The sequence below is a fragment of the Nomascus leucogenys genome, chromosome 8 (assembly GCF_006542625.1).
Source record: "Nomascus leucogenys isolate Asia chromosome 8, Asia_NLE_v1, whole genome shotgun sequence".
Lineage (NCBI taxonomy): Eukaryota > Metazoa > Chordata > Mammalia > Primates > Hylobatidae > Nomascus > Nomascus leucogenys.
In genome coordinates, this window is record NC_044388.1 from 13,305,288 (window position 1) to 13,316,763 (window position 11,476).

Consider the following 11,476-nt stretch of genomic DNA (forward strand, 5'->3'; position numbering starts at 1 on the left):
CTCAAGATGGATTAAATACTTAAATCTAAAATGAAAATCTGTAAAAACCCTAGAAGATAAGCTAGGAAATACCATTCTGGATATAGGCCCCTGGCAAAGATTTCATGATGAATATGCCAAAACCGATTGCAACAAAAGCAAAATTTGACAAATGGGACCTAATTAAACTAAGGAGCTTCTGCACAACAAAAGAACTCTCAAGAAAGTAAACAGACAACCTACAGAATGGGAAAAAACATTTGTAAACTATGCATTCAACACAGGTCTAATATCCAGAATCTACTAATATAAGGAGCTTGAACAAATTTTACAAGCAAAAAACAAACAACCCCATCAAAACTGGGCAAAGGACATGAACAGACACTTTCAAGAGAAGCCATACATGCAGCCAACAAGCATATGAAAAAATGCTCCACATCATTAATTGTTAGAGAAATGCAAATCAAAAGCACCATGAGATACCACCTCACACCAGTCAGAATGAGTCAGAATGGCTATTAATAAAAAGTCAAAAAATAAAGATGCTGATGAGGTTGTGGAGAAAAGAGAATGCTATGTACTGCTGATGGGAGTGTAAATTATTTTAGTCATTGTGGAAGCAGTTTGCTGATTTCTCAAAGAACTTAAAACAGAACTACCATTCAACCCAGAAATCCCATTATTGGGTATATACCCAAAGGAATATAAGTTGTTCTGCAATAAAGACACATGCACACATATGTTCTTTGCAGCACTATTCACAATAACAAAGACATGGAATCAACCTAAATGGCCATCAATCGTAGACTGATTAAAGAAAATGTGATACATATACACCATGGAATACTACACAGCCATAAAAAGAACAAGATCATGTTCATTACAGCAACATGGATGGAGCTGGAGGTCATTATCCTAAGCAAATTAACATTGGACTAGCAAACCAAATACCACACATTCTCACTTATAAATGAGAGTTAAACATTGAGTATACATGGACACAAAGAGGGAAACAACAAACACTAGGGTCTACTTGAGGTAGTGGGTAGGAGGAGAGTGAGCATCAAAAAACTACCTATTGGGTACTGTGCTTTTCGCCTGGGTGACCAAACCCCATGATATTCAATTTACCTATATAACACACCTTCACATTTACTCCTGAACCTAAAAGTTAAAAAAAAAAAGAAGTCTCATCTTTCTTTGACATAGTTAACAAGGAGACCACTTAAGATATGATCACTCATTCTGCTTGTACCCTCATCACACACTCCTTCTATATGATTACTCTGAGATCTATGGTATAAGTCATTGGCAGAGAATCCAAGTACTGTGGACTTTGTGACTCCTTGGTAACCACCTATTGGGTAGAGAGCATCCTAGGATTTTCCATGGGTCTTGTTCCTGGCCTCCTGGGTGACATAATTTCTTTGTGGCTATGTAACTCACTGGCCTACCTCATCAATACCTGGACAGGGTTTCTATCAGGAATGAAATGAAGAGTTATTCTCAAGCTGTCACAGGATTTTTTTGCTAGTATGTTGACCTACCTCTTTGTACTTGTCTCCAGTCTTATGGTTTTCAACACCTGTGGTCTTGCTGGTGAATGCCCTCCTTACTCTCCAAGATGTTCTTCTTTGATAGATTATTGGTGCATGCTACACAAAAAGGGAAATATGAACCGAGGAAATAGCTTGTTTTTCTGGAAGATCCCTCTTGGGAAGACTTATTCTTGCCTGACAATGTAAATTTGAAGATGTAAGGCAGGAACACTGACTTTTCTGTAGTCCCAGATGCACAGAATTAAGAGAGAGAGTGTGGATTTATTTATATTGTGGCACAATTTTTAAATAATCATTTAATCTTGGGAAAAATTTTTAAAAATCCTAAATTTAAACAAAAAGAAAATGCATATGCAGTTATTTATCTTTGTTATTTGGGAGTATAGCAAAGGTAAGGAATTTGTAGAGAGGGAAGAGGTAATCAAAGAGTAAGAGATTACATAACAATGTCATAATAAAAAATAGTATGTAGCATACCCAATTTAGTTAAAATGCATCAAAAAACCAAACACTGCATGTTCTCACTCATAGGTGGGAATTGAACAATGAGAACACATGGACACAGGAAGGGGAACATCACACTCTGGGGACTGTTCTGGGGTGCGGGGAGGGGGGAAGGATAGCATTAGGAGATATACCTAATGCTAAATGACGAGTTAATGGGTGCAGCACACCAACATGGCACATGTATACATATGTAACAAACCTGCACATTGTGCACATGTACCCTAAAACTTAAAGTATAATAATAATAATAATAATAATAAAGATATGTATTAAAAGATGGCCACAAAATTTTTGTTAATGATAGATTCCTCAGAAGTTTGTATTTCATGTGATTTTTTTCACTGATGTCCTTATACTTTTGTATTTTGCTCATGTTTTAAATTATAAAGATGTATTATTTATTTAATTAGAAATAGAAGTTTCACTGTAATAAATAAAAATGAAACAAAGTGCATTCGTCAACTCAAAGGAATTTATTTTAAAAATCTGACATCCAGTGAGAAGGTGAAGACTTAGGGTTGCTGAACGTAGAGAACACCTGACGTAAATAGTGGGAGGAAGGCCGGGAACACTTCCTGAGCCACAGAGAAGGCACACCTAAAACTGACTTAGAATCAGGGAAAGAAAAATTTTTTCAGCCATTCCTCTTGGGGTTGGGATCAAGACAAATGCTGTGAGCAGGGAAATAATTCTCTAAGTCCTAAAGTAGATGTAAGCCATTGCTTGGTTTATCTTCAACAGAAAATAACAACAAAACCCAAACTGTATAGAGTCCCAATTCTGGAGCTGAAGACTTAGGAAATATTTTAAATAGCAAAACGTTTCAATGTACTTCTCTAGTTTTTAGATAAAAAGTCATTCAAAAGGAGAAATCAGAAAATGAAGAATTTTGTCCCCATTCAAGGGGGAAAAACGTTTAAACTAGTCATCATTCGGATATAGGATGAAAGAACTGATTTCAGACTGTTTTTCCAATAGGACCAGCACCACCAGTAAGAAAGACATGATCAGTTCCCCAGAGATTGTGTCAAAGAAAAGTTGTACTCTTATATTCTGTAAGAATTGTTGCATTGAGATGATTTTCAAAGAAATTCCCAAGAAAGAAAAATCACAACATTCTGTTCTCAAGGTGATAAAGACATGCTTCCCAGCCTGAACCCTGGCTTTGGAATGAGGTACTTGGGAAGCAGTTTTATCTAAAACCTATTTCGCTTATCAAGTTAGGGTATGCAAGCTTTCTATTCTTTCTTACTCTTAGTTATTTCATCTATAAAATGGGAGTGCTGATAATAACACAGTGCAGAAAAGAATATGTACCTGACTTTATGTGTATGTAGCATAATTCAAATGTAAGCGTAATCATGAAAATATTGATTAGAATGGGCAAAGTGCACAAATGTCACAACCGAAGCAACTTAAATAAATATATTTTTTTTCCTCAAAAGCCATGATTATAAGCTACTTGAGATCACTGGGGAGACCTGTTAAAATAAATAGCAGCTGAGAAGATTTTAAATGTGGAGTCTTAAATCATGAAACGCAGAGGAATGTCAGAAATAAGCTAGTTCAATGTATTTATTTTACTAACACAACTAAGGCTGTGAAGGTAGTAAAGATAGTTGATCAAGGTTGAATGGCTTCTTGGTGATCATTTTGGGACTAAAATTCCCTTGACTCTCCACCTAGTGTTTTCCTCCTCACAAGCGAGAAAAAATTCACTGTAATAGAGACCCCCAACCCAACTGCAAGATGCAGCTTATAAAGTCTTTCTTGACTACTCCTTACTACCTCCTTATCCATAGAAGTGACCTCCACCAGTCTGATAGTTCTTTAGGGGCAGAAACCATGGTGTATCCATCTCTCTGGCTGAATACAGAGAGAGAGATAGTGTTTTCACCATCTCAGACTTCCACTGGTGCTCAGGATACATGGAGCAGCATCAAGGGAGTAAGGAAAAATCTGGAGCTCTCTGATCATTTCAGAGCCCTCTCCTGGCGCTCATGGATTAGGGTAAACCACAAGCCCATGACTGCTACACAGAAATGTGGAGCAGCCCTTCTATTGATATGGAGAAGATAACTATGATTTCTATTTCACTTTCTTGTAAGTCTTGGAAATGCAGGCCCAGATCTTGGTCAGGCAGGAAACTACTCTGTTTGATAGAGTGAGTGGCAACCTGGGCCTTGTCTCTAAACTCCTTCTGCTTATGTAGGACGTGCCTGAATGTTCTGACAAAGTCAGGAGCTGCCTGGGCTGTGGCTGGGCTTTCAAAAACCTTCCAAAATCAGGCCTGAAAACCCTCAGGAATGTGAGATACATCATGAGCCATCATGTGGAGCTGGAAGAGAGGTGCATGTGGCAGCGCAGGTGGAATATCCATCCTTATGTTCCCAGTGTTTTGCTGTAGCTGGCACATAGCTGGAGTTCAGCAAATGCCTTTTGGGTGAATGGCTGAATGATAGATATTTGGATGGAGGAGGTGAGTGGATGGATAAAGCTCTGCACTGCAAAGAGACTCTGTAAAGCTTTGTCTCACTTCAGGCCTGGTATGGTTATCCTTATTTGCAAAAATCCAAACTGGGACTTTATTTAGCCTTTGAGCGTGTAGAATTTCCATTCTAGTAACAAAGTATTTTCAACTGAAATAAAATTAGATAATAGGAGTATACTAAAGACTCCTTTCTAAATGTGGCCTACTTGACTATTTCCATTGCAGAAGCAACTGCTGTCTAAACAGTCCTGGCTGAACTGAGGAACCCAGAAGTCTTAGTAGGCAAAATTAGTGCCTACTCTAGTTTTCTGCCTATTCATTTAGGAATATTTCTGTTACTTACAGAAAATATAAATATCTGTTCAATTCTGTCCTCATATAGTAACACATTTACATTCATTAATTTAAAAAATGTTTAGCCACGCCCAGAAGATTCATTTGACTATTACTAAGCAATAGAGGAAGATGAAGATGGTGCCTGACAGCACATGAAGCTGACCCAAGCTGGCCCTGTGTCACAGAGGAGTTAGAAGACAACTCATATAGCAGTTAAGAAAGGACAAGAAAGCTCTTTTGATATCTCCTTATTTGGAATCCCAAAGCATATGACTCTAACACTGCTTTCTACTAAAGGACAAATGTAAGTTCCTAAGATTCTAATATCTAGCTGAAGTTGTAAACGAATTGTTGACTTCTTCTCAACCTCCAAGCCCAGTGTTACTTCCTGGAAGTAAAAACATGATGTAGTAAAGAAGATTTCCCCAATAGAGATGAATCAGGTTTGCTTCAGCTTATTAGAATAAGGAACTGTCTAACATTTGGGGCATCCAACAAAGGGGGCTGCATTAGTCACACTTTTCTAGGATATGCTGTGATAGCAAGTACCTGAAAATCCTGTCAGCCCTACAATAGGTTTTCTCTAGTCCAAGTTACTGGCCATGTGAGAGTCAGCTGTATCTTTATTCTAGGAGCAAGGGTAAAGGGGCAGCCCCTATCTGCAACATGCATGTCTAATAGTAGTGGAACAGAAAGATGGGAGAATGAAAACACAGCTCTGAAAGCATTTTCTCTGTAGTGGTCCGTGTCTCTTCCTTTCATATATCTTTGGCCAATGCAGGACCAAATGCAGGGCCACATTAAGCCAGGCCTTATGGGTTGACTTGTATCCCTCAAAAAACATATATCAAAGTCCTAATGCCCAGTACTTCAGAATATGACCTTATTTAAAAGTAGGGCCATTGCAAATATAATTAATTAAGATAAGGTCATAGTGGAATAGGGTGAGACCTTAATCCAATATGTCTGATTCCTTATAATAAGAGAAGAGACACAGACACAGAGAGAAGGCCATGTAAAGACAGAGGCAGAGATTAGAGTCATGTTTCCACAAGCCAAGGAGCACCTGGGCCTACTAGAAACTGGGAGAGGCAAGGGAGGACCCTCCCCTAGAGGCTTCAAATGGACCATGGCTCTGTTTACACCTTGATTTCAGACTTCTAGTCTCTAAAACTGTGACTGTGAGAGAATATATTTCTGTTTTAAGTCACCCAGTTTGTGGTTCTTTATTATGGCAACCCTAGGAAACAAATATATCAGGCATCATAAGGGGACAGGGTGGGCCAGGAAAGGGCAAAGGAAGGAACCCAGTAAGAAGGGTCAGCAAATATTTAGATATAAATGCAACCTACGATGGGAGTCCAGTGCAGTCTTTAGCAGAGACCACCCATGACCACCCATGGTTGTCTGCCAAGAGAAGGATCCTGCATTAGACAGGAACGGTGGTTCTTAACCATTGCTGGGCATTAGAATCTCCTGGGAAGCTTTGAAAATGCCCATATTTCAGATTCACCTTAAAAAATCTCCCACCTTCTGAGGTACTTGTTCATAGATTTGGAGCAGATTCTGGGAAGGTACATTTTGAAAATAAACTTCCCAGCTTCCAAGAATCTGATGCATATCTCTGATTAAGAGCCATAGAGTAGAAAGCCAGCTTCTCCTCCAAAGTTCCTCACAATGCCAGGCTTCTAATGGTGGCTCTGTCTCAGGGTCAAGTGACTTCTTGGTGAGCTTGTTCTTTTGGTTTGCATTAAATGCATTGAAGATCTCATTGAAACTCCAAAGGCATAGATTTCTTTTTCAAACATTTAAAGTCCCAAGCTCTAGTCAGGGTTTCTAGAATCACAGAACATTTGCTTTGATCCCAGAAGCTGGAAGGTGAGTGAAAGGACAGTTCCACAAATTTTTTTTGACTCTTCCAGGTAAAGCATGAAGGAAGGATGATCTGTACAGCTCTTGTTTTGCTATAGGAAAACTACTTTTGGTGATAATTGTTGTTCTCAACATATGTTTGTTATAGATTGCATGTTTATCCCCACAAAGTTTGTATGTTGAAACTCTAAATTTCAGTGGGAAGGTATTAGGAGGTGGGCCCTTGGGAGAGAAATATGTTTAGATGAGGCCATGAGGTTGGAGCCCCCTTAATGGGATTTAGTGACTTTATTTGGACACAGATAACTTCCTTTTTTAAGGGGGAATTTGCATATGAAGGGGAGTCACTAGAAGCATCCTAATGCCACTGAAGATCTAATTCAGAACTATGATTTGAATAAACAGTTGGAAATAACCTGCCAAGTTAGCCTCTCTCCTGTGAAGTGAACGAGAACAAGTCCTTTCCCAGCAAGCAAATCCTACATCACTTGCCTTAAACAGATTCTCTCCTCTCCCACACCTTGAGAAAAGACCTCTCACTACCTTTCTGGGCTAGGCTGTGCATCTGGGATTGTCAGCCAGATCTGGTGTCATAATCACTGAGACCACCGTCAGAACATTCAGCCAATTGGCACTGAAAGACAGCAGTCCCATTTCCCAACGTCATCCACTGTTCTGTAATTCCTCACTTCTAATTCCTTGACTATCTCCTGGAACTTTTCACTGTGCTCCACTTACTACATTCTCCCTTTCTCCCCTTTGCCCTGGGAGTCACAGCAGGCAACTTACCAACTCTCTATAAAGCCAGAAGAGGAATGTTAGCATTCAGTTCTTGTGGCACTACTCTCTAAACCTTTCATCTTTCACTCTCTGATAAAAGATCTTCCTCTGAGGCTTTTGCCCTATTTAGTCTTGTTAACCTTTCTCAACCCAATCATGTATTATTAACCATTCAGTCATTTCCCTTCACTCTCTTAAGACTGGCATTAGGCTCTTAGTTATTCTCTCCTCTTTCACTCTTGCTGATATCTGGGGAGATCCCAACATTTGGAATCTTCATCTGTCCAGCAACCTAGCTTCACAGTTCCTCATCTCAACTTCTGCTGTCCATCAATTGATAACTGTCACTCCAATCATACAAATATTAAAAGAGAGGCAAGAAAGTAGCATCTAAAAGAAATATGGATAAAACATATTTTTAATGAAAAAAATTAAGCAATAGAAGCAACTTGTCTCTTTCTTTGGAGGGAAGGGGATGGGTGCAGATAAAGACAGACTTACGAGTTTAGAAGGTGGAAAATAAAGACGTATTGACAAATTTTTAACTTTTTTGCAAAATAAAAGACAAGATCATCTTCTGAGAGTGGGAGAAAAAATAGGTGGATTGAAGGTTTGTGGGGAGTAGCAATCATTTAAAATACTGTAGTCAAACAGCATGAGTGAACAAATTATCAGAGAACTATTGTACAACTGCCGGCAGGGTGGGGGCCTGTTTTGATGGGGTGGTACCAATCTGCTCTATTAAGTGACTTCCTCTAGCAGGTGCAGAGAAAATAAATACTTGGCTTCATGGAGGTCAGGTTTTTGCTGGAGAGTTATGAAGTGTTTTCTTCCTTTCTTTTTTAAAAATTATGTATCGCCCATGACTAGCACGTAGTAGATAGGCAACAAATATAATCATCCTTGGTATCATGCAGGATTAGTGACAAGACCCCTCATAGGTACCAAAATTCATGGATGCTCAAGAACCTTATATGAAATGGTGTAGTATTGGCATATCATTTACACACATCCTCCCATATACTTCAAATCATCTCTAGATTACTTCTGATACCTAATATAATGTAAATGCTATGTAAATAGTTGATATACTTTAAATAATCTCCAGATGACTTATAATACCTAATATAATGTAAATGCTATGTAAATAGTTGTTATACTGTATTGTTTAGAGAATAATGACAAGAAAAAGTCTTTACATGTCCAGTACAGATGGAAGTGTTCACTTTTCTTTGAATATTTTTGATCAGTGATTGAATCCATAGATACAGAACCCACAGGTATGGGGTGCTGACTATATTTGAACATTTTTTCCACTGTACAAGACAGTCTCTTTGAAACAGTGTTATTGCATGAAGGACCATGGAGGAAAATAAAGATTATTGATATATTGGAAAAAATATATGATTCAATATAGAGGACCCTGTGAGGTTGAAAAGCAAGAGACAGAGAGAGAGAGAGCCAGAGACGGACAGTCAGAGATGGACAGAGACTTAAAGAAATTGTCTCACGTAATTGTGAGTCCAAAATCTGCAAGACAGGCTTACAGGCTGGAAATTCAGGTAAGAGTTGATGTTGCAGTCTTGAGTTAAAAGACTGGAAACTTAGGCAGAATTTCTATGTTATGGTCTGGAGGCTTAATTCCTTCTTCTTTGGGGGACCTCAGTCTTTGCTGTTAAAGCCTTCAACTGATTGGATGAGGCCCACCCACATTATGGTGGGTCATCTACTTTATTTAAAGTCTACTTATTTAAATTTTAATCCCATCTGAAAAATGCTTTCACAGCAATATCTAGGCTGGTGTTTGACCAAACAACTGGGCACCAAAACTTAGTCAAGTTGACATATAAAGTTAGTTATCACAGGTAGCAATGAAAGGAGACAAGATTGTAGTTAGAAAGTTGATGATTAAACTGGTGAATCTGGAGGCAGAGCAGTATGACAGAGTCCATGGAATGATAAATGTGGATAACTAGGGTGGCAACAAGAAGATCACTGGTGATGTGGAGATCGAGCATAATGAGTCCAGCATAATGACTGGATTCATCCACTTGGACAATGAAATCTAGGATGCTGTCAGGTGAGACAGAGAGAAAAAGTGTAAGCCATGAGATAGAGTTTTTACTGAATGATAGGTAATGATCAGAGGGAAGAAAGATAACCAAGAAAGTGAGAGAGGGTAATGTACTCAAATGGCATGAACCCTAGTGGAGAGGTCTCCAACCCTCTGCTCTACCATTGGGTGACCTTAAAGAAATCACTTAATCTCTGTGTGTCCATGCTTCTTCAAATTCCAACTCTAGTTTAATATTCAAAGGCTGTTGTGGGAGTCAACTATAGTGGTAAATGGTAAAGTAGTTTGGAAAAGGCAGCCAAACCAGTCAGAGAGAAGTTAGGGTTTCTTGATACTTATAGGTATTAAGCACTGGAGTGTGTCTCCAAACAAATTTAAGGAATTTCTGGTTGTGATTTAAAGGAGTTGTGGTAGCCAAACCTCCACCAGGACCCCCAAATGATCCTCATTCTCTTGGTACTCCTACCCTTGCATAGGGCCTTCCTGCATTTAACAGGGCTGACTGGTGTAACAAATAGAATGTAACAGAAGTGATTGTGTGTGACTTCCAAGACCAGGTCATAAAAAGCATTGTGGTTTCCTCCTTGCTCTTGGATCACTTACTCTGGTGGCCACCAGTCACCATGACATGAGGACACTCAAGCAGTTCTATGGAGGGACCTAGCCACAAAGAACTGAGGCTTCCTGATAACAGCCATGTAAGTGAACCATTTTGGAAGCAAATCCTCTAGTCCTGGTTAACTTTTCAGATGACTGCAGGCCCATTCAGTATCTTCACTGCAAGATGAGAAACCCTGAGCCAGGAGCACTCACATAAGCTATTCCCGAATTCCTGACCAACAGAAATTGTGAGTGAAAAATGATTAGTTTTAACCTACTAAGCTTTAAGGTAATTTGTTATGTGATAATAAATAAATTATGTAAGAGATATTTGTTTCCATTGAATCTTAAACCTCTTTATTCATGCTTCCTACCTGTGTATAGACATGAAAGTAGATATTTTAGATGTTTACTGACAGAAGTCTGGAGGCATCTTTTTGTTGTGAGGCATTGGGTGAATATCTTTGACTGCTTAGACTTTGGCTTACTCAGATGTAAAATGAAGGGTTGCCCTGATACTCTGAAGGTCCTCTCTAGCTGCAAACTCTGTGGGCAACCTCTTGAATGAGATAGTTGCTCATAAAACACACATAATCTCACTATGATGCTAAATTAAAGTTCAACAGACCAATTTCATTGACTGAATTTTCGAACTATTTTTTTCAGAGAGAAGGCAGACTAGAGCAAGTCAAAAAAGAACTGGAGAGAACGTAGGGAATTCACTAATTCTAAATTTAATCTTCATAAAGAAGTGTCTCATGACATACCTCAAAATTGTGTTGCATAGAGTTCTGCCATAGCGATATACTTGATAATATTTGTATGTTTCTGTTCCTTCTGGACTTGTTTCACTTTATAAATAATATTACATTTTACTAAATTAAATTTTTAGAGTTGCTTCTATAACTATATCTCTCCAATAACTAAATGATTTGAAAATTGGAAAGAGTACTTAACAGAATAGGTTATCTAGTATTTTAGATACTTAGAATATTCACACAGTGAATTTCAGCAGCGATTAAATCCACCAAGTTCCCCCGTTCGCTCATTTTAAAAAGGAGATTCAGCCATGTTAAGTCAATTAAATTGGTTTTATGTTGATTTTATCCTCTGACCTAGATTCTGGTACTCCCCCATTGGCTTTAACTTTGTGTGGAACACTTGACTGGAACTGATTTTTAGAGTGTCTTTAGTGTGGCTAGTTGGTATTCCCAAGAAAGTAATAGAATCATAGTATTCTGTTTTACATTTTCCTAGTTATGGCGAAGTTGTTCTTTT

General features: G+C 38.5%; 1 pseudogene; it reads left to right on the top strand.

Annotated features, from left to right (window-relative positions):
* Positions 1-1,163: 1,163 nt before the first annotated feature.
* LOC100593101 lies at positions 1,164-1,763 on the top strand (annotated as a pseudogene).
* The last annotated feature ends 9,713 nt before the right edge of the window (positions 1,764-11,476 follow it).